Below are 24933 nucleotides of genomic sequence, written 5' to 3' on the forward strand. Positions count from 1 at the left end.
TGTTGGTAGATCATTTTGACTTGGTCATTTTCAAGTTCAAGTTCAAGTTTATTTGTTCTTAATGAATCGCCTATTTTAAATTACTAGGCGATGTACAATACTATAAAATATACAAATAAGACATTGGTGTCAACATATAAACAACTTTTTGTTATACGATATAATCATCCTATAAAATACATACATATATATAAAAAAAAAATGTTAATTATGGGTAAAAACATACAAGTGTTAATTATGGGTAAAAACATACAAGAGTAGTGAGGGCAAATAGGGGGGAAATTACAATATTTAGACAGGAAAGAAAGAGAAACATAAAAGGGAAAGACAAATAGGAGGGGAATTTGAGTTAACAGTTAAAAATCCATAATTAAAATATTAGGAATCATACGCATCTTTTTAAAAAAAAGTTTTTAGTGTTTTTTTAAATACGGCTAAATCCTTTAATTCTCTAATAAACTGTGGTAAGAGATTCCATGACTGGGGGGCCATAACTGAAAACATGTCTTGACGTCTGATTCCTATAACTTTCAACGATAGGACCAAAAGAAGGTTAGAAGAGGTTGAGCGAAGTAAACGTGTAGTGTTATAGGGAATTAGCCACCTATTAATAAATTGTGGCTCATTAAAATTTATGGCTTTAAAAACTAGGAGTAATAATTTAAAAGTAATGCGGTGGCTTACCGGGAGCCAATGAGATTTAATTAACAGAGGGGTGACATGATCATATTTTTTTGCATTATAAATTAATTTCACGGCAGTATTTTGTATTAATTGCAGCCTTCTTTTTTCTTTTTGTGTAATATTAATGAGGAGAGAATTACAATAATCTATTTTGGAGATGATTAAGGAATGGATTAAAATGTTGATGGATTCAGGTTGTAGGAATTTTGTAAGCGAACAGATTAAGCGTAATTTATAAAAACAACTTTTAACAATGTTATTGATATGGTCATGATAAATAAGTTTGTCATCTATCAACACGCCTAAAATTTTTATAGTAGTAACCAAGTCTAATTCAGTATTGTTAATAGAAATTGGAAAAATTAATTTTGTATCTCTTTTCCATGAAAAGAGCATTGTTTTTGTCTTTTTGAGATTTAAAACCAGTTTGTTTGTAAAAAGCCAATTTTTTATTGAAACAAGTTTATTGTTAATACAAGTAATGTCATCTAAGTTTTCAGGGTCTAGAGGATGAATAAGTTGTATGTCATCAGCGTATGCAAAAGTTGTGAACCCTAGAGACTGAGTTAAGCTAAGTAGTGGAGAAAGGAATATATTAAAGAGAAGAGGGGATAGTATTCAACCTTGTGGAATGCCATAATTTGAGGAATAAAGTTTGGAGATTTTATCATTAAAGCTGATTTTAAAGTAGCTCGCAAGCCCAAAAAGTTTGGGCACCCCTGAGCTAGAGCGTTGAAGCTGTGTATTTCTATTTTATCCCCCCTTAAACTGTGGAGCGTTTTTTAGCGCCAGCCGTGGTGGTAGCAGCTCTGATGCTCAGAATTCTATGAGCGTCAGCGCTGTTACCTCCGTAGCTAAAATTCACACTACAGTTTTGTAAAAGGGGGAGGGGTTAGTTTGTGATGACATATTCCATACTAGGCGAAGGTGTTTTCTGTGTTCTGTGTGTTCGATAGACATGGTTTTCTGTTAGGATTGACGGTGTAGGATTGATCTGTGCTGGTCTGGCTTGTTTAGTTTTACAATGGGTGTATTGATGTACTGCTCACTGCAATATGTAAGATGCTACCTTTTCCTAGGTACTCATGTGTGATGTGGCTTGTTACTAAAAATCATGTTTTTCGTACAGATGGGGAGGGGGGTGTGTGCCAAAAAATGATGGGCCCCGGGTGTTACATATGCTAGGTATGCCACTGTATGTAAAGATACCAGAAAGCTGGCGAAGCAAAAACTTTAAGTAAATTGTTATTCTTCTAAGTTTTGAGTATTTAACCCTCCCACAATCTCACGGGCACTCGTTTCAAGTTTATTAAGATTTTGATTTAAACGCAATATCAAATATTTTCAATGCGTATAACAAAAATAAATTTGGGGAAATAAATAAAACCATTTGAACAATAAACATACAAACATATCCATAGATGATTAAAAATACATAAGGAGTACAAGGATAAACTACATTTGTTTAAAAATGCATCCTCCGCGCCTGCTCATAAATTTGTGGAGTATGTAATTTGTCGCTCATGCATATTTTTTTTTGCACACACCTCATCAATCCTTAGAGGGAACATTGGTCTCTGGTCTTGCTCAGGCCTCTTGGCCTTGCGGGGCTGCAGCTGCATTTTTTCTTATGTCCCGGCCTCGCACCAGGTTCAAGAACTGCACTAGGTGCAACCGAGTTATCTCCATCACCGATCCTCATCATTGGTGTGTGGAGTGCCTGGGTGCGGAGCACGACGCTGAGTTATGCCCGCATTGTGCGACTTTGCAGCCACGGGCTCTCCGTCGGAGGGTGGCCAAGATTCTTCAGTTTTTGGCCCGATGGATCCTGAGGGACAGGCCTCGAGCTCAGCCTCAGCACCAGTGTTAAGTGCCTCGGCCTCTAAGTCCCCCTTAACCGCCAAGGCTCCTCCTGCTACTCCGGCCTCGTGTAAATCTCCTCTTTCCTCCTCAGGTGTGCCGGCAAAGAAGCCTACCTCTGAGTCTCATGCGAGTGCCGCCTCATTGGCCTCTTCGAGACCTCATTCTAAGCGTGCTTCCTCACGTTGGGAATACTCTTCCTCGAGGTCGCCCCCGAAGGAGTGAACTGCTGCACCTATGACCCAACATCCTTAGGTCTCTGTGCCTATGTTCGAGGACATAGGCACAGAGAGCAGCTTTCCTCGGTGGTGAGCCAACTGGTCCCGGCCTCGGCGTCTCTGACCTCGGTCTCGACCCAGCCCCAGTCTGACCAGCCTGAGCGTCCTTCTCAGTATCTCGGGGTCATGCCCGCAAGACTCGCAGGATTTCCTCGAGTGATTCCTCGTTCCCGGTATCGGGGCCTGTGACTTTCAGGGGGCCCGAGCAAGGGACCCTTTTTTCGTCCACTACTTTGTCAAGGTTTGCCCCTTCTAAACGGCTAAGGTCTTCTCTGCCCCTTCAGGGCAGGTCTCCGACCGCGAAACCTTCCAGGCACACTCTTGTTCTCGAGTTGCACTCTTCTGTGCATTCCCCCTCGAGGCGGATGACCGCCTCTCAGGGACCTTCTTCGAAGACGGTAGAGGAATTTTCCTTTGCCCCATCTTCTCCGAGGCTCCGCCAGATGGCCCCTCGGACTCCAGGGTCTTCCCCGACCCACCTGATGCGGGTCGTTCCTCGACGCCTCCGAAGCACTTTAGTTGAGCCTCCTCGATTTCCCATTTGCAGGACTCCGAGGCTCCAGCATGCTATTCGATGGAAATTTCTCCTTCTTTCTCTGCTGCCCCCAGATCTCGATCGGGGTCTCCTCAGGAAGATGAGTCTTATCGTAACTCTTCCTTCATTCGTTTCATTTCTGACATGGGCAGGACCCTCAACCTGTATACCCAGGAATTTCTGGCGGAAATGGGTGCTACTCATCCGCCACGTGAGGCACTGTGCTTGCCGTTGCACCAGGTCCTCTGGCAAACATTTCTCTGGAACCTGGAAACCCCTTATGCGGTCCCGGCTATTCCCTCCAAATTGGAGTCCCGTTACCGGACGATCCCGGTCAAAGGGTTTGAGAGTTCTCAACTTTCTCACCAATCCTTGGTGGTTGAATCTTCCTTGAAGAAATCCAACCCCTCGAAGGTATACGCAGCCATCCCTCCGGGCCGGGAGGGCCGTACGATGGACAAATTTGGTCGCCGTCTTTATCAAAACTCAATGATAGCGAACCGTGTCCTCAACTATAACTTTATCTTCATGTCCTATCTCCGGTTCTGTGTGGAAACCCTCCACTCGTTCCAGGCGTACGTGCCGGATTCTCGTCATCAGGAGTTTTGTCTCCTCGAGGAGACCCTCTCCCAGCTCCGCCTCTATATGTTTCAGGCAGCCTATGATGCCTTCGAGTTGTCCTCGAGGGTCACGGCATTTGCGATCGCCATGCGTTGCCTCGCTTGGCTCCGGATTGTGGACATGGATCTGAATCTCCAGGATTCTCTAGCCAATCTCCCTTGTGTGGGTAATGAGCTGTTTGATGATTTCATAGAGGTGGCCACCAAGTGCCTCTCGGAATACGAGCGGTCCTTCGCCCCTCTGGTGAGGCTTAAGCCGAAGGCCCCTCCAGCTCGGCAATACAAAATCGCTCTCCGGAGGTATCCACAGAAATCTACTCCTCCGTTCTCTCAGCCTCCTTCGAAGCGTCCACAGCAACAACAGCAGCGTCAAGCTAAGGCCTAGCCGCCAGCTCCGGCGAAGCCTGGGCCGTTTTTAACAATTCCGGTCTGAGCCTTCGGGCTCCCTTCCTCCTGGAGCCCTCTCCCCTCCCCATCGGGGGTCGTCTCCATCATTTCTATACCCAGTGGAAAAGTCTTACCACTGACAGTTGGGTGCTTTCCATCATCCGGGAGGGGCATTCCCTTCACTTCAGTCATGTACCCCCGGACTTTCCTTCAACAGAGTTTCCTTCTACCCAGTCTCAGCTGCCTCTCCTTCTGCGGGAAGCTCGGGCCCTTCTTCACCTTCGGGCGGTCGAGGAGGTTCCTCCGAACCAGTGAAATATGGGATTTTATTCCCGGTACTTTCTGGTACCCAAGAAGACGGGGGATCTGTGTCCGATTCTGGACCTCCGTGCTCTGAACAAGTTTCTGGTCAGGGAATGGTTCAGATTGCTCACCCTTCCAACGTTGTACCCCCTCTTGGATGAGGGGGACTGGCTGTGCTCACTGGACCTCAAAGAGGCGTACACGCATATTCCGATACACCCGGCTTCTCGCCGGTATCTGAGATTCCGGGTGGGGGTTCTCCATCTCCAGTATCGTGTTCTTCTCTTCAGCCTGGCGTCCTCTCCGAGGGTTTTCACGAAATGTCTCGTGGTGGTAGCTGCGGCCCTGCGTCTCCGCGGCCTGCAGGTCTTCCCCTACTTCGACGACTGGTTGATCAAGGCATCCTCTCTCCACGAAGTTCTGCGGGCGACGAATCAAACCATCTTGCTCCTCCAGAGTGTCTGCTTCGAAGTGAGCTTCCCCAAGTCTCACCTCTGTCTGTCTCAGTCTCTCGAGTTCATCGGAGCGGTTCGGGATATGGTTTGTCTCCGCTCCTTCTTGCCTCGGCCTCATCAGGAGGCCCTTGTTCGTTTATGCCAGGAGGTAGCCCATCTGTCCTCAGCCCCGGCTTGGCTCCTGATGGTCCTCCTAGGTCACATGGCCTCCACGGTTCACATGACTCCTTTTGCCAGACTTCACCTCCGTATTCCTCAATGGACTCTGGTGTCCCAATGGAACCAGGATCGGGATCCTGTCTCTCGACTCATTGTCGTGACTCCTTTGTTGAAGAAGTCTCTCCGTTGGTGGATGCTCTCTTCCAATCTTTCCAGAGGTTTTCTTTTTCATGCTCCTCCTCCACAGAAGGTCCTCACGACGGACTCGTCGGCCTATGCTTGGGGGGCTCATCTGGACGGTCTTCGCACTCAGGGTATTTGGTCCAGTGCCAATCGCCTTTGTCACATCCAATCTGCTGGAGCTTCGGGCGATTTTCCTCGCCCTGAAAGCTTTTTGTCATGTACTTCGCGACCGAGTGGTGCTGGTCCACACGGACAACCAGGTCGCAATGTATTATATCAACAAACAAAGGGGTACAGGGTCCCTGTCCCTGTGCCAGGAGGCGCTGCGACTCTGGGATTGGGCCATCCGCTGCAACATATTCCTTCGAGTGGTCTACATTCAGGGCCAGCACAATTGTCTGGCGGACAGGTTGAGTCGTCTTCTGCAGCCTCACGAGTGGTCCATCCAATCCTTAACCCTGCATCTAGTGTTTGCTCGTTGGGGGACTCTGGACGTCGATTTGTTTGCGTCCCCCCTCAATCACAAGTTGCCCCGCTTCTGCTCCAGGATTTGCACCCCTCTCAGGCTCGAGGCGGATGCTTTTCTGCTGGATTGGACGAACCTGTTTCTGTATGTGTTCCCTCCATTCCTGCCAACCAGATCCTGAAGACTCTCGTCAGGCTCAAGTCCACGAGTGCCACCATGATTACTGGAATGATGACTACTGGAATGCGCTTCCAGAAGGCGTAATAGGGCAGAGTACAGTACTGGGGTTTAAGAAAGGATTGGACAATTTCCTGCTGGAAAAGGGGATAGAAGGGTATAAATAGAGGATTACTGCACAGGTCCTGGACCTGTTGTGCCGCCGCGTGAGCGGACTTCTGGGCATGATGGACCTCAGGTCTGACCCAGGAGAGGCATTGCTTATGTTCTTATGTTCTTATTCTGATAGCTCCTCAGTGACCCCGACAGCCCTGGTTCTCCCTTCTGTTGCAACTCAGTTCCAGGGAGCCTCTTCTTCTGCCTGTTTTTCCTTTCTCTACTTACGCAGAGTCAGGGTTCTCTACTTCATCCCAACCTGCAGTCTCTGCACTTAACGGCTTGGTTCCTCGAGACGTAATGCCCTCGTTCCGGTTCTCCCAGGCTGTACTGGACGTCCTGGAGGCGTCTCAGAAGGAGTCCACTCACCAATGTTACCATCAGAAGTGGACCAGCTTTTCTTCCTGGTGTGCTACTCGGCAGCAGGAACCACTATCTGCCTCCTTATCTGCTGTCCTGGATTATCTGTTACACTTGTCTGGTGCTGGATTCAAGTCCTCTTCGGTTCGAGTCCACCTTAGTGCCATTGCTGCTTTTCATCAGCCAATTGACGGGAAGCCTATCTCTGTTCATCCTGTGGTTTCCCGCTTTATGAAAGGCCTTTTCCACATTCATCTGCCCCGTAAACCTCCTCCTATGGTTTGGGATCTTAATGTGGTCCTTGCTCGTTTGATGAAACCCCCATTCGAGCTGCTAGCTCGGGCTCCCTTGAAGTATCTTACTTGGAAGGTTGTGTTTCTTATTGCTCACACTTCTGCCCGTCGGGTCAGTGAACTTCAAGCCATTCACTGTCTTCCATCATGATAAGGTGGTTCTCCGTGCCCATCCTAAATTCTTGCCTAAAGTTGTTTCTGAATTTCACATAAACCAATTGAAACGAACAAGATCCATTTCTTGGACCCGAAATCGTCCTGTAAACATTCTATCATATATTTCAGACGTCTGGAGGCAATTCCCCTTAGAAAGAAAGATACGCAGACAGTGTTCTAAAGGGATAGCCTGTTTTATTATCAGTCTGCATTCATTTATATATCTTCAGTGGTATTAGCAGATGACGTAAGTACAGACCATATCTAGTGACAGGATACATAGGCTTCAAAGAAGTAATCAAAACCAGAAAAGGGGGGGGGAGGGGGATGAATGAGCAGGATATGTACTTCATTGTTTAAATCTTAAAGGTGTTAAGAGCTGTGGGGGGTTGAGCCTTCATTGTCTCAGACAACTAACTTCGTTAACATAAATTAAATGGCCTCTTCCCAAACCATCAAGAGAGTAAACACGAACATTCTGCATTTGATTACTTCCAGCATAGACAGAGACAGAAAACTTATCCTTTCCTTTCAATCCCCTCTTACATCATAAAAATGACATCATAAATGCACAGCATGAGCGTGAAGGGAGAGATATTCTAGATATGTCTCTTTAGGAGGGGTTTTAGGGGCTGTAATATGAGTCAAACAGTGCAGGAACAGTCTAAAAATTACATAAGCAACAAGAGTGCAGATAATAATAAAGATTATAACAATAAGAAGGTCTTTCACCCACCCCTGCTTCCAACTAAAATACAGATCCCAAGGATTAGATAAACCAGAATTACGTTTAAGTTCAGCAGAGAGGTCTTCTAATTTTTTAATGGCCATAGTAACCTTACCCGTGGGACCTGCATTGTCAGGAATAAAGGTGCAACAGGATAAAGTACTGGGGAGAATTTTACAGACACCCAACAAAGCGTTGCTGATTATAATAAATGTAATTAATCCAATCAACATTCTTATTGATAGTAATAAGGGACTCAAACCTAGCCTTAACCTGGTCTCGGGCCTTGAATTCATCTGGGACTCCTCTTGGGACCCCTATCTCATCTATGTATAGCTAAAGCGCACTGGCCTATCTACTGGCTGGGTAGTTTAACACGGAGCCGGAGGTCTCCACAGAGCCAATAAATATCACCTAAAGCAAAATCTGATGCTGCAACAGTGAAGCATACCTATAATTTCCAAAAAAGAATACTAGGCTGTAGTTAAATTTCCAGTATGCCTCGGACAATAGTTTCTGATTAATACATTAACACATTTTAGCTAATCATGATTTAATCAGGACTACTTGAAACCGTCTTCCTGCCCTCAGGGTCTATCTACATCCCCATGCCAGAGTCAGATTGATACAATTTCCCATAGGCCTTGGCTGACACCAGCTATGCCAACCGAAAATGCTGAACGCCTGCAACGGCTATGCTGACATCTTTCTCCCATATTCTTTGAAATGGAAGCAAACTTGTGGTACCCTTAGCCAGCTTGCCTCGCTTATGCCTTGCCAATCTCTAACAGTATATCATAGCTGTCCTCCAAGCTATGAAGATGAACAGTTCCCATTATGAGTTCAAACCTCTGTCTTAGGATGCATAGGTCGTATCTATATCTTACCCGTCGTTGAGCGAATGAACGGTGCATAAGGGATGCAGGAAACTTTCTCAGGAGGCCCAGGCAAAAAGGTACAAAGATGTCATAAGAGAGTATGTAAGTATGGGATATGGGATAATATTATCTCTGACCCTGGTAATGGTAATGCAATAGGCCATGCCAAATTAAAACCAAATTAGCAAGTGTCAGAGAAGATACTGGAAATTCATGTATAACTGCCTTAAAAGCTAGAAGGAACCTTGTGAGAAAAGAAATGTACATGTGTTTCACTTTACAGCAAAGGAAAATCATAATAATACATAACAAAATTTGTACAATAATTAAGATAATGATAGGGTGAATTAAAACATTAAATACATGGTTTGCAGTGGGCGAATACTCAAAGAAAAGTTCCCAAACTTGAGACATGAGCATCTCGGAGCAAATTTTGTGCAATCTGTTCATTTTCAAAAGTGATAGTATGATTCACTTCTTTGGAGGTTTCTTAAGTTGTTCAATAAAGTTCAGCAGCTTATGAAATGTCTCATTGCCCATACCAAGAGGTAGTAGATGTACAGCATATGAAATAAAGTCTGGAATGTCCGTAGAATAGATTAAATAGGTGGAATTGTACAGCAAAGCGTTCTTAGGAAGGTGGCTATATCTGATGAACAGGAAACATTGTGTAAAAGTCTTTGCAGTCAGGGTGCAGGACGATAAATTACAGTCTCTTTAAACTGGTGAGATGCACGCTTGGGATGAAATGATGTTTGCACAGGATCTGTCAGTAACTGGAAACTAGTGGTGTTCACCCTTGAGATGAAATGATGTCTGTGCATACAGGGAGGGATTTGAAAACAGTCCCGATATCATTCAGCAGCTGTACTCCAGTGTGATCCAAATAAGAGATAGAAAACGAGAGAGAAACCATGTTGCCTGTACTGAATGTAGAGAGAGAGAGAGAGAGAGAGAGAGAGAGACCAGGTTGCCTGTACTGAATGTGGCAACATGTGACAATATTAATACATTTACTTGTTATAGTTATGGCAAAAGAGAGACAATATTCAAGTACTTAAGGTTCTTAATCAGACATTCCAAAAAGATATGTTTTTGTGTGCTGTATATAGCCATTATGGCAATTCAGAGAGACCATAATTCTGTACTGAATGTATTTAAAAAATTATGTCAGAAATATGTACTGAATGGTTCATATCTAGTGAGCACCATAGAATAAATACTGTATAGATATAGAATAAAACCTTTTCTTAAAAATATAACCCCTAACTAAGCTACATTTAGCAAATGCAAATTATAGGGAAAAAGAACATTGCGCATTTGGGCTAGTAAAAAGTGAGAAAAGAGCTCTAGAAATGGCCAATGCTATGTATCCTGGGGTACCCCTCAAACCAAAACAAGTAGACAAAACACAGACCACATGGCACAGACAAAACACAAAACACATAGCTCTAGGCTTCAAACTATTCTTCCATTGGTCAAGTGTTCAGAGCTGAACTTATCTCTGGAAATAAACACATTGTTATAGAAAAACAAAACAAAGATGAACACATGAGTAAAGTATATGGACAAATAATGCATAGCATAACCATCTCATATTTAGAAAAGCTAATGTCTCTTTGGATCGTCTTTATCTCTGCAGTGACAAAGAGGATCCCTAGAAAACACCAGAAATATCCTTGTGCCAAAACTGGGATGGCCATGCATATATCCGAACCGCTGCTAAGAAAAAGAAAAGAAAAACACATTTTAATTTTGCAACATCCTAATTTCAGCTAAAACAATAGGAAGGAATTTTTTTCCAAATCACAAATGTGCCAGCTGTGGCTTTCCAGATTTTGTCTTTAATAGTCCTGTTCATGCGTTCAACAATACCGGAACTCTGTGGGTGATATGGGAGATGAAATTTCCACTCATTGCGGAGTGCGATAGCTAAATCTTTGCATACTCTGGCAGTGAAAGCAGGACCATTATCTGAGTTGATGTGTGTGGGACATCCCCACCTAGGGATGATTTCACAAAGTACAATGTTCACCATAGTCTGAGCAGTTTCATTTGTAGTGGGGAAAAACTTCAGGTTATCGGGAGAACATGTCAACAATAACAAGGGCAGCTGGTATACGGGAGAACATGTCAACAATAACAAGGGCAGCTGGTATACAGGGTTTCCCCTCTTTGCACCAAAGTCCGTCCGAAGGGCGGCTTTGGGCACCGGCCAGATGGGCATTTGATTAAGCCAGTGACCAGGGTCTCCGCAATTAAAACATCCAGTACTTCTGGATGGATTATTACCACCTCGATCGGAGGCAGGGGCCTGCCCCCTACGAAACCCATGACCCCCTCTTCCGCGAGGAGTGGACAGGCGCGGTCCCCAGGTAGGTAGCTGGCCCTGATAATGCAGGATTTCCCGAGGCTTAGAGATCTCAAAGCGTAGGAGAGTGTTGCACAGTAGTTAGCTCTACAGCCTTAGGAACCTGAGGCTTGGGGGTTCAAACCCCGCACTGCTCCTTTTTCCAATCTGAAATTATGCACGAGAACTAGTGGGCCATTCTGAAATCATTTGACCAGAATCTGCAAAGGAGAACGGAGGTTAGAAAGGAAAGTCTGAATAAGTAGGGAATCCATATTTGCATAGGCACTAAGACCTGCCTCTTGGGTCCAGGTTTCATTAAACCTCTTCAACACCTATCAAGCTCTGTCTGCAATCCTGATCGAATCACATTGGATTCCTGTTGCTCATCCCATTACCTTTAAAATCCTACTTTTAGTTTTTTAAAACACTGTCTTTGAACGAACCCCAATTCATTAATAACTATTTATTCCCCATAGTATTTCACGTTATTTAGGATCCATTAATCAAAAACTCTTAACAATTCCATCCCTGAAAGTTATCGGAACTCGTCATCATGATATCTTCTCTGTAATGGCCCCACAATTATGGAACACCTTACCTCAGCATTTAAGAGAAGAAAATGACCTAAACCATTTTAAAGGCAATCTGAAGAGCTTCCTTTTTAAAGACGCCTTTAATTTATTTATTCCCTATTCCTATTGTTTTCACCATTCATGTCTTCTTTTGTGCTTTATTAATACAATTGTAGTTCTGCCCTTTCTTCCTTATGTATCTGTTAGTTTGTATGTCAATATGTCAGACTCATGTAATTTACTATAAATAAGCATATGTGTACACCTTTTGTTTTTATTTGTAAATCGCTTAGCAAATTAAATTAAGCTATTCAATAAGTTAAAAATAAACTTGAACTTGAATCTCACAAATTTCCATATTTTTTTTTTTTTCTATCTGTAAAACTGATTCTGGCCCCTGTATTAATTAAAGTAAATTTATCCTGACCCTCTTTGGTAGTATTAACATTGGGGCGGCCGCAAGTGCCCAAAATCAAAGGTGCCACATACCTCAAGCTGAATTCAAAGTCTGACTTCTTTCCCTTATCCTGCGTCTCCAAAAATGAGTCCACAGGAAAGTGATAGGAGTCCGGCAGGGCTGTGAAGGTTTGAGTGACCTTGGTATTTAGATACAGAAAGTCAGGACATCCCTATGCACTAACACTGTTTTTTTTCTGGCTGTCAAATCACTTTTTACTCTTTCCAATTCTATCTGCATTGTATCTCGATCCTGTTGCAATGCATTATATAAAGGCATCACTAAGAAAGAAAGATAATGCCTCCAAATTATTCATAATACTGCCATTAAAATCATTTCAACTTAAAAGCTCGAAAATTTGATCATGTCACACCACTTTTGATTAACTCCTATTGGCTTCCCATAGATCATCGATTTACTTATAAAATAATGTTACTGATACATAAAACCATAGCTTCCGGTCTACCTGATTTCATCAACAGGTTATTAATCCCCCCACAACCTCCATCGCACATTACGTTCTTCTTATCAAAACCTGTTATCCATTCCCTCTTTAAGACACATTGGCACCATGCGTACTAATATCTTTTCTGTGACGGCCCCTACCGTCTGGAACTCAGCACCAAATTATATAAGAGAAAGTTCATCACTTGATAAATTTAAAACTAGCTTGAAGGCCTTTCTTGTTAAAGACGCATTTGGAGTATAATAGTCCTTTTAAGGACTGTAATGGGACTTTGCTCCTTGCTTTTCTTATTCATTTTAATCTTTTCTACAAAGTGCTAGATTATTTATTTTTTGTTTCCTCCCTTTTGTTTTGATCCTTCTCCCTCTCTTTTTCATTATAATTTGTTTTGTTTTGTTTTTAAATATATGCCTTTCTGACTGTCTGTTTTAATAATTACACAAATGTATTTCTACCCTTTTTCATTTTGTTTCGGTAAGTTCCCAAACATACCTGAAACCTAAAACGGAATTTTTTTTTCTTTCCGGCGACACAGCACAAGAAACGGCAGAAATTTAAACCTATAAGCAGTGCAAACACATACGGGAAAGGACCGGTGACACAGAAAGATGTGAGCCGGAGGGAGAGTATCACACACACGGGCAACATAACAAAGTTTCAGAAATCATATTCGTTCTGTCCACTGAATATACATTAACATTTTATAACATTTCCAATATTCTTTTATCATTCTTAAAACTTATTTCAGACAATTTGTCTATGTATCAAACAAGCTGCTGAAAAGTTCTCAGCCGGCCTACCAGCTGCTCCATGCTACCCATAAACAGTGCTGAAAACTAGTCAGCCTGCTTGTCACTACAACAAAGGAGTTACATATCATCTCTAGGACACCCACTGCAAAACCAAACCTGATCTATTACATATATGCAGACGACATCTCCATCCTAATCCCAGTGAACAGCATAACAAATGAAACCTCAAAATACATTACTTATATAATGACCGAAATAGAACATTGGACAAGCAACTTCTAACTGAAACTTAACACAGAAAAAAACAAAAATCTTCCTTGCAAGCCCAACGGATAAAATTACCAGTTCAACGCTACATATAAAAGACCATGATTACCCAATTACCAACACAATAAAAATATTGGGAGTCACATTGGACACACACACCTCACTATGATTGAACACACGAATATAGTGGCAACAAAATGTTTCACAATGTTACGGAGATTAAAGACCATCAAAAAATACTTCGACCCACTATCGTTTAGATTACTAGTGCAATCACTAGTGCTTTCTACCCTGGACTATTGTAATATCGTTTATTTGGGTATCATTCAGAACTCAGCTGTCCGCTTGATATATGGATTAAAAAAGAATGACCATGTCACCCCCACCACAAACCACTGCTCTGGCTGTCAGTCGAGGCAAGAATATTATTCAAGTTCTCCTGCATATGTTTCAAGCTAGTTTGGGGACTAGCACCTACGTATCTACAAACCCACTTCGTACTCCACAACCCAACAAGACAAACCAGAAACAGCTATTTTTTTTTTTTCATACCCAAGCATAACCAATTGTAAATACAAAACCTTTCTGGACAAAACCTTCATGCTCCAAGCAAATAAACAACAACATTGGCTAGACAGTTACATTAATAAAGCCGAACTGACCTACAATGCCTTTAGAAAACTCTTAAAAACTACCCTATTCGACAGATACATCACCTAAACAGAACCTCACCAAGTATTCTGTTTATTTTCACAATGCTCTCTGAAATCCTAATTCTTGCTATTTCTGAATCTCTAAACAAACTGTACATTGTAATTTTTTCCCTTTTTTCAGGAAAGCTGCGATTTTTCTTTACAGGTCCGCTCCGAAATTCTTAGCAAACATTATATTTTGTAATTTTGATTCCTAATAGTCTCTGTACTCTGTACTCCCTCCACATTTTGTAAATCGCTGAATGTCCAGCTCTCTTAAATGTAAACCGCCTAGAAGTCGCAAGATTGTGGCGGTATAGAAGAATAAAGTTATTACCATTATTATTATTATTACTGAAGCGAACAAAGTCTCATCTGTCTAGGAGGGGGAGAATCCTAAGTGCCTTTATGACCCATAACAAAAACAATATCACAATGCAGGAATTTTTTTCAATAACAAAAACAATATAACAATGCAGAAATTTTCGCTTATCTTACCTTATAAGCGAGGTACATTAATAATATACAATATAATCTTATACTCTATAAAATCTTATCTAAGCGATAGAAGAGAAAAGCGCATGCAAAGAATGGTACAGATGACAGAATGAGCAGACGTTTCTATAAATCCACAATAGAGACTTTCCAAAAGTCTTCACTTAACTTCATTCTTCCCGAAAGAATGGCAGCTGCTTATTTTCGCGGCGGGAGCTTACCGAAAACTCCTCATTAATATTTGTCCTTGCCAAAAGAACAGTAACCGTGGCGGGTTTACCAAAAACCCTACAATATAAATAAAGGGTTGGAACATGACGCCCCAATACCAGTGAGTATTAAAGAACAGAATTCAAAAATTCAGAAATACTCACAAAATATTGGTAATGTCAAGTCCATCGCGGACGTAGCCCCCAAATTGAAACGAACAAGATCCGTTTCTTGGTCCCGAAATCGTCCTGCAAACATTCTATCATCTATTTCAGACGTCTGGAGGCAATTCCCCTTAGAAAGAAAGATACGCAGACAGTGTTCTAAAGGGATAGCCTGTTTTATTATCAGTCTGCATTCATTTATATATCTTCAGTGGTATTAGCAGATGACATAAGTACAGACCATATCTAGTGACAGGATACATAGGCTTCAAAGAAGTAATCAACACCAGAAAAAAGGGGGGGGGATGAATGAGCAGGATATGTACTTCATTGTTTAAATCTTAAAGGTGTTAAGAGCTGTGGGGGGTTGAGCCTTCATTGTCTCAGACAACTAACTTCGTTAACATAAATTAAATGACCTCTTCCCAAACCATCAAGAGAGTAAACACGAACATTCTGCATTTGATTACTTCCAGCATAGACAGAGACAGAAAACTTATCCTTTTCTTTCACCAATCCATTGTTCTTCCTGTGTTTTTTCCGAAGCCCCATTCTCACCCTGGAGAAGTGGCTCTGCATTCTCTTGATTGTAAGCGTGTGCTGGCCTTCTACTTGAAGCGCACTGCTCCTCATTGTTCTGCTCTCCAGCTATTCCTCTCTTTCGATCCTAATCGCTTGGGTCGCTCTGTTTCTAAGTGGACCATTTCTAACTGGTTGGCCGCTTGTATCTCTTTTTGCTACGTTCAGGCTGGTCTCTCCCTGCCGGGTTGAGTCACAGGCCACAAGGTCAGAGCCATGGAGGCATCTGTTGCTTTCCTCCGCTCGACTCCGATTGAAGAAATCTGTAAGGCTGCCACTTGGTCCTCGGTTCATATGTTTACCTCGCACTACTGTCTGGATGCTTTCTCCAGGCATGATGGCCATTTTGGCCAGTATGTTTTGCAAAATCTGTTCTCCTAAATTGCCAACTCTCCCTCCATCCCGTTCTGGTTAACTTGGATCTCCCACATGTAGAGAATATGCTGCCTGCTTGTCCTGGGATAAAGCACAGTTACTTACCATAACAGGTGTTATCCAGGGACAGCAGGCAGATATTCTTGCAACCCACCCTCCCCGTGGCTGGCTTCTTTGCTAGCTATCTGAACTGAGGCCACGCTGAAGAGACGCATGCCCTAGGTCGGGCGGGAGGGGCACGCGCGCATGCACGGGCCAATCGCAAGCTTGAAGGTCTTCAAGCAAGTCTGCTTGCGAAAATATCCGCTAGGGGGCTCCGTCGGTGACATCAGCCACATGTAGAGAATATCTGCCTGCTGTCCCTGGATAACACCTGTTACTGTAAGTAACTGTGCTATATTGCTACACCTTGGGTTTTGGCCAGGTACTAGTGATCTGGATTGGCCACCGTGAGAACAGGCTACTCGGCTTAATGGACTATTGGTCTGACCCAGCAAGGCTATTCTTATGTTCTTATCATCTACGCAGGTCTTGCAAAATTCAATATTAAACGACATTACAAAATACCGCCATTAAACTATTAGGATTAAAGAAGAAATTTGTAACTGTGCAGCTCCTCTTTTTCTACATTATCATTAGCTACTGGTTAGCTACAGAATTCAATTTAAAATATTAATACTTACTCACAAAGTATTTCATACTATGGTACCTGCTTATCTGAACTCATTAACTATCCCTTACACTCCAGGAAGGACATTGTAATCATTTGTTCGGAATCTATCCCCTTTCAACTTTAGCGAGTGCCCTCTTGTTCTCTTCACCTCAGAGAGAGTGAACAATCTCTCTTTCTCTACTAAGTCAATTCTCTTCAATATATTGAATGTTTTGATCATCTCAGTCTCCTCATTTCAAGGGAGAAGAGGCCCAGTTTCTCTAGTCTCTCATTGTACAGCAATTCCTCCAGTCCCTTAACCATTTTTGTCGCATTCCTCTGGACCCTTTCGAGTGGTAGTATGTCCTTTTTCAAGTGCAGCGACTAGTTCTGGACGCAGTATTCCAGGTGGGGGCGTACCATGGTCCGGTATAGCAGCTTGATAACCTTCTCAGATCTGTTTGTGATCCCCTTCTTAATCATTCCTAGCATTCTGTTTGCCCTTTTCGCCGCCGCACATTATGCATACAGTTTCATTGACTTGTCTACAAGTACTCCCAAGTCTCTTTCCTGGGGGCTCTCTCCGAGTATAGCAACGGACATCCTGTATTCGTGCATGAGATTTTTGTTACTGACATGCATCACCTTGCATTTATTCATGTTGATCCTCATTTGCCATTTCGCGGCCCATTCCTCGAGTGTGTTTATGTCTCGTTGTAGGTCTTCACAATCCTGTGTCCTCACTGCTCTGAATAACTTTGTATTGTCTGCAAATTTAATCACCTCACTCATCGTGACAATTTCTAGGTCGTTTATAAATATGTTGAAGAGCACAGGCCCGAACATCGAACCCTGCGGCACTCCACTCATGACCCTTTCCGGTCTGAGTATTGTCCATCTACCCCCACTCTCTGTTTCCTATCCGCCAACCAGTTTTTAATCCACGTGAGTATATTACCCTTGATTCCATAGCTCGCAATTTTTCGAAGTAGACGTTCATGCGGGACCTTGTCGAACGCCTTCTCAAAAATCTAGATATATGATGTTGACTGGGTCACCCTTGTCTATCTGCCTATATACTCCCTTGAAGAAGTGCAGTAAGTTTTTCAAGAAAGATCTTCCTTTGCTGAAGCCGTCATGGCTGGTTCTCATCAGTTTGTGTCCATCAAGGTAATTGATGATGCGGTCCTTTATCAGCGCCTTTACCATCTTTCCCGGTACCAAAGTCAGACTCACTGGTCTGTAGTTTTCTGGATCTGCTCTTGAACCTTTCTTGAACATTCGCCACTTTCCAGTCTTTGGAATCTTTCCTGATTTGATCGACAGATTGGCTATTAGTTGAAGCAATTCAGATATAACCCCTTTCAGTTCCTTGATTACCCCCGGTTGGATTGCTGTCCGGTCCCGGGGATTTATTGTTTTTAAGTCTATCAATCTGTCTGCATACCTCTTCTAGACTGACTATCGACCTTGTCAGTTTCCCGTCTTCATTTCCTGGTTTCTGGTATATTGGATATATCCTCTTCGGTAAATGCAGATGCCAAAAAATGTGTTCAATTTGTCGGCGATGGCTTTGTCCTGCTTTAGTATTCCCTTTATTCCATGGTCATCTAACGGCTCAACTGCTTCCTTCGCGGGTCGTTTCCCCTTAATATATTGAAAGAACGGCTTAAAAGTGTTTTGCCTCCTTGGCTATTTTTTCCTAGTAGTTTCTTTTCGCCTCTCTTACTGCCTTAAGGCACTTGCTTTGATGTTGTTTGAGCTTTTTCCAGTTTTAATCCATTTTTGTCCTTTTCCATTTCCTTAAACAAAGTCTTCTTGTCTCTGATCGCTTCCTTCACTGTTATAGTGAGCCACGCCGGTTCTTTGTTCTTTTTCCTCTTGGAACCCTTGTTCATACGTGCTATATATAGATTTTGCGCTTCTGACTGTGTCCTTAAAAAGGGACCATGCTTGCTCTAGCATATTTACAGTGCTAATCCTCTTTCTAATCTTCTTCCTCACCATGACTCTCATCCCTTCGTAGTTCCCTTTTCGGAAGTTCAGTGCCATGGTAGTCGTTCTGGATCGATTTTTTTGTTCCTGTGTCTAGGTTGAAGTGGATCATGTTGTGATCACTGTTTACTAGCGTCCCTTCTACTTCTATACCTTGTGCCAGTCCTCGTAGTCCATTTACTGTATTTTTCACTCTATAAGACACACTTTTTTCCCCCCAAAAATAGGTTGGAAATAAGGGTGCGTCTTATAGAGCGAATTCCCGCTCCCCCCTCCCCGACCTTAATTCCTTCAGCAGTCCAGCACTGTAGGGTAGGAGCTTTCAGCCTCCTGTCCTTTCCTCTGGCTGACTCCCTCTATGCCAGTGGTCTCAAACTTATGGCCCGGGGGCCACATGCGGCCCGCCAGGTACCATTTTGAGGCCCTCAGTATGTTTATCATAATCACCAAAGTAAAATAAAATAGTTTCTTGATCATAAGTCTCTTTAGCTATAAATGACAATATTATTATTAAGACTTAGCCAAAAGGAAAGATTTATAAACTATAAAAAGTTTTACCTCATACAAAAATGTTATTTCTTTAATAAGACATTAACTATTTTTTCTGTGGCCCTCCAAGTACCTACAAATCCAAAATGTGGATTTGAGACCACTGCTCTATGCCGGCATGGAGGAAGAGTTGCTGAAGCACATCTCTTCAGTTCCATGTTTTCGGCTCCGGCGGAGGAAGGCAGCATAAAAAGGTTTTCAGCTCTGGTGGCGCTGTAAAAAAGAAGAAGGGCCTCTGATGGTGCAGAGGTTAAATACAGCCACTACCCTGTTTGAAACGCGAGGACTCCCGCCGACATTGGGATTGGGAAAGAGCCGGCGAAGCAGCAACATCTCTCTTCAGGGCCCTTCCTCCGGCTGACTCCCTCCTGCCCTTTCTTCCAGCTGACTCCCGCTGTGCAAGACAAGGCAGGAAGCAAAACGCTCGCACCTGCCTTTTGCATCGCTTTAACTCTGACGCAGCGTCTGACTCTGACGGAGCATCAGTCAAAGCGGTGCGGAAGGCAGGTGCGAGCATTTTGCTTCCTGCCTTGTCCTGCACCACGGTTGTCAGCTGGAGGAAAGGGCAGGAGGGAGTCAGCCTGAGGAAGGACCTTCCGCTTAGGAGTCAGCTGGAGGAAAGGGCAGGAGGCTGAAAGCTTCTGCCCTACAGCCCTGGACTGCGGGAGGAATTGAGGTAAGAGGGGGGGGGGGCATGCCTGCCTGCCTGTCTTGGTGTGGGGGCCTTGTGTGTGGGGGGCCCTGCCTTCCTGCCTGTCACTAGGCCTGCCTGCTTCCAGGCCACTAGGCTTGTCTGCTACTAAGCCTGCCTGCCCTATCCCTGCCTGACGTGTGTCCTGCCCCGGCTTGACTGTGCCCTGTCCCGGTCTGCCCTGTGCCCTGTCCCAGCCTGCCCTGTCTCGGCCTACCACTAGACCACCAGGGGGGGGGGACAAGGTACAGAGTCTGGCAGGGGGAGGACAGGATGCGGAGCATGGCAAGGAGTGTGGGTTTGGGTGCAGAGCCTGGCAGGGAGAATTTGGTTCAGAATATTTTTTTTTCTTATTTTCCTTCTCTAAATCTAGGGTGCGTCTTATGGTCAGGTGCATCTTAAGGAGCGAAAAATACGGTAGAATTAAGTCCAGAATTGCATTTCCTCTTGCATTTTCCTTGACAAATTGTTTCAGGAAAGAATCGCCTACAGCATTCAGGAATTTGGTCTCCCTACTGCAGCTGGAGTTGCCTAGGTTCCAATCTATCTCCGGATAATTGAAGTCACCTATGATAACTGTGTTGCCTCCCTTGCATTTGTGTTTAATCTCATCTGTCATTTCTCCATCAGTCTCTTCGGACTGCCCTGGAGGTCAGTAGTAGATGCTGATCTTTCGTATCCGTTCCATTTGCTCACGGTATTTTGGCCCATAGAGACTCTACCTTATTGTTCATTTCCAGCGTGTTCTCTCTGGTAGACTCAATTCCTTCTTTTATGTATAGGGCAATATCCCCACCTTTTTGTCCGACTCTGTCTCTGTTGTATAGCTTGTATCCCGGTAGCACAGTGTCCCAGACGTCATCGTTCCACCATGTTTCCGTGATGATGATGATGTCTAGGTTATCTTTTTGTGCTATAGCTTCCAATTCCCCCATTTTATTCCTTAGGCTCTGTGCTTTTGTGTACTTACACTTAAGTTTATGGCCTGTTACTTTCTTGCACTTCTTTCCTCCTTCTGTCTCCCTCGCTTCCATCCCTTTCGATCCATTGGAATTTCTATCTTGCCTATGATCCGGTGAGTCTTCCCTGCAATCTTCTTGCATGGTATCCTCTGGGTATACCATTTCCCGAACCATTGACTCTTAGTCGACTTTCGGTTTTCCCCTCCTTTTTAGTTTAAAAACTTCACAATTTCTCGCTTGATGTTACTTGTAAGTAACCTCATTCCGTCTCCACTGAGGTGGAGTTCATCCTTCCTGTATAGCTTGCTCTTCCCCTAGAACACCGTCCAGTTGTGCACGAAGTGGAATCCTTCTTCCTCACACCAGCATCTTATCCATGCGTTGACTGCTTGCAGTTCCATTTGCCTCTTCCCGTCGGCCCTGGGTACCAGCAAGATCTCCGAGAACGCTACCTTCGGCGTTCTGATCTTCAGCTTTCTTCCTAGCATCTGGAACTGGTCTTTCAGTGTTTCCCTGCTGTAGTTCCTGTTGCTCATGTCGTTTGTCCCAACGTGGATCACTACTGCTGTATCTACCCCTTCCGCACTGTCGATGATCCTGTTGACGCGGCTCACTATATCCTCCACCTTGGTTCCTAGTAGGCCGATCCTTTCTTCCTCCTGCTATGTAGCTGTTGACTTGTCGGATGATGGAGTCCCCCACAACGATTGCTGTCTTCTCTATCTTCTCTTGTCTCTCTAGCCACAGGTCCGTGTCCTCGGTGCACTTCCATCTTTCCTCATCTTGGCATTGGACTCCACTGGACTCGTCTTCCTGTGGGTTCAAGTTAAACTGGACTCATTTAAAATCTAAAACACATCCAAGGATAAAAATAAAACGTCTCACAAGGGGTCCTATCAATCCAGAGGAATATTTGTCACAAGCGGAGATAGGAGAAGGGGTTGATTTTTGGGATCACTGGATGAAAACTAGCACATCCATTTTAGATAAAATTGCCCCTAAACGAAACAGCAAAAGTTGCTTGAATAAATATAACAAATGGTTTGACACCAAACTTCTAAACATGAAACAACTAGTCAGATGACTAGAAAGAATTTGGAAAAAGACAGGAAAATTGACAGACCAAAACAACTGGAGATCCAACATAAAAATCTATAAACAACTGATAAAAGAAAAACATAAAGCATTTTACTCTTCCATAATCGACTTATCTAACACTAGCCCAAAGGGAATCAGTACAAAAGAGCTGTTCAACTTGGTTATGAATTTATTTAACACTACACACCACACTCAACTCATGCATAATATCAAACTGCCTTCAGCAAATGATTTAGCACAGCATTTCGATTCAAAAATTAGAAACCTAAGAAATAACTGTTCGACAAATGACACATATGAACATCAAATAGCCAACGTACAAGGAAATGATATACCAGCTGACATGATTTGAAGTTCCTTTCAAGATTTAGAATGGAATAACTATATCAAATTATATAACAAGTACTCAGAATCATACTGTGTTTTGGAGTCATGTCCACCAGAAATTATGAAAGCAGCTCCATTAGACTTTAAACTATCTTTGCTGAAGCACTAGTCACCAACTATAGACCAGTAGCATCAATTCAATTTATTGTAAAAGTCATGGAAGGATTGGCTCATACCCAATTAATAGAATATCTTAATCAGTTCTCTCTCTTACATGAAACTCAATCTGGTTTTAGACCTTTGTTCAGCACTGAGACAGTAATTGCGGCTATCTTGGATAACTTATGCCTCCTGTTCAGTAAGGGACTTAATGCCCCAATCATGCAATTCGATATGAGCTCTGCGTTTGACTTAATAGACCATGGGAAACTGCTACAATGCTTAGATGCAATTGATATCAGAGAAGAGGTGCTAGACTGGTTTTGAGGTTTCCTTATGTCGCGCACCTATCAAATATGTTTCAGTTAAGATCTCTCTGATACGTGGAGCAATCCATCTGGCATTCCGCAAGGGTCACCACTATCCCCATTGCTTTTCAATGTCTACATGTCTTCATTAGGTGCGCAATTGTCCCAGCTGGGGATAAAATTATTTAGCTACGCAGATGACTTCACGATCATTATCCCATTCACTAACTCTCTCTCAGAAGTCACTCCCAAAGCAACAGAAGTACTAAATTTGATAGAGCAATGGATGACAGAATTCAGACTGAAACTTAACTCGGAAAATAAAATTTTTCATTGCTTCGCCACACCCGCTCGATACCAAAACATCACTATGCATCAATAAACTCAGTCATCCTATTCAATCTACTATGAAGGTACTGGGTGTAACACTGGACCAGAGCCTAACCATGAAAGACCAGGTGGACTCCATAATCAGAAAAGGATTTCTTCATTCTCTGGAAGCTTTGGTCCATTAGAACATATTTTGATGTGTCATCATTCAGAATTCTGGTACAATCCCTCATACTGAGTCAACTTAATTACTGTAATATCGCCTACTTGGCAATTTTCCTGAAGAATATGCGGCGACTACAACTTGTGCAAAACACAGCAATCAGACTGATCTTCGGGTTGAAGAAGTTTGACTATGTTACACCTTCCTACCGACTTCTGCATTGGCTGCCGATGGAGGCACGTGTGAAGTTCAAGTTTGTTTGTTTCTGTTTTAAGGTACTACAGTACTCCCCCGATCTTGAAAAACTGCGAATATGGTTTTTCACGGGGAAGACTGGAGAGGGCAGCGGGCAGAGGCAGGAGAGAGCAGCCGGAGTGCCGGTGAGTGCAGGAAATCACTCGCTTTATGCTCTGACCGCCTCTTCCTGAACTAAGTCGGGCCTTACCAATCAGGAGCTGCGTGTCAAAGCAGCTCCTGATTGGATAAGGCCTGACTTAATACAGGAAGAGGCAGTCGGAGCATACAGCGAGTGATTTTCTGCACTCACCGGCGCTCCGGCTGCTCTTTCCTGCCTCTCCAGCTGTCCTCTCCTTGTCGGCGGTTCGTGGTTGGAAAATACTGCGAATGACCAGAGAAACACTGTATTCAGTTTAGCCCCTAAATACATAACTGACCTTTTCTCTTTTTCAGCCAACAGACATAAGAGAAGCTCACACTTGAATTTTGTTTCCCCTCTGGTTAGAGGATGTAAATTAGAGAATGACACGGTGGCGGTTTACCAGCGGCTACTGCGTTTAGCCGCGGATAACCCGCCAAAAACGGGGAATGAAAATTAGCAGCCTCTGCGGGGACGGGGACAAGGCCATCACCGCCCCGTGGAGCGGTGAATGGTCTTGTCACCGCAGTGAGGCATAAAGGATCGTGCGGTTCCCGCAGCGCCCACCCGCACGCCGGCTCGATCGTTTAACCAGCTTCCTCTCTCCACCTTTGTTTTTCGGCGACCGGAACGCTTTCAAAAGAGCTGCGCATGCGCGGCTGCTCAGTATTTCAATCTTCTGCTCTGACCCAACAGGAAACAGGAAGTTGCAGCAGAGCAGAAGATTGAACTTTGAGCAGCCGCGCATGCGCGACTCTTTGAAAGCGTGCCGGTCGCCGAAAAAGAAAACCAGCAAACTAAGGAGAGCTGGAGAGCAGTAGGTACCAAGGGGGGGGGGGGGGCGGGAGGGGCGAAAAAGGTAATGGCCAGGCCTTGGAGCACCGAGGCAGACCACTTCTCCCCCCTCCCAGCCGAACCCCCGCTGACCCTCCTATCTCTCCCCCCCAAGTGAACCTTTCCGACCCTCCCAGCGAAAGCAGCAAACCTCCCTCCAGTAGCGTCGGCTTTCTCCTCCCTCTGCCGCATCACTGATGACGTCATCAGTGACGCGGCAGAGGGAGGAGAAAGCCGCGAAGGAGGTTTGCTGCTCTCACTGGGAGGGTCGGAAAGGTTCACGGAGGGGGGAGATAGGAGGGTCAGCGGGGGTTCGGTTGGGAGGGGGGAGAAGCGGTCTGCCTCGTGCTCTATTACCTTCTTCGGGCAGCAGCAGCATTTACAATACACTGCTGTTGCCTGATTCAGGCCTTGTTCTCTGCCGGATCCT

At 44.0% G+C, this 24933-nt stretch overlaps 1 protein-coding gene across 4 annotated transcripts in view; it reads left to right on the plus strand.

Moving 5' to 3' along the window:
- Positions 1-24933, plus strand: part of PRPF6 (pre-mRNA processing factor 6) — a 325322-nt gene that overhangs the window by 199993 nt on the left and 100396 nt on the right. The gene's annotated exons all lie outside the window — the stretch shown is intronic.

The sequence above is a fragment of the Geotrypetes seraphini genome, chromosome 11 (genome assembly GCF_902459505.1).
Source record: "Geotrypetes seraphini chromosome 11, aGeoSer1.1, whole genome shotgun sequence".
Classification (NCBI taxonomy): domain Eukaryota; kingdom Metazoa; phylum Chordata; class Amphibia; order Gymnophiona; family Dermophiidae; genus Geotrypetes; species Geotrypetes seraphini.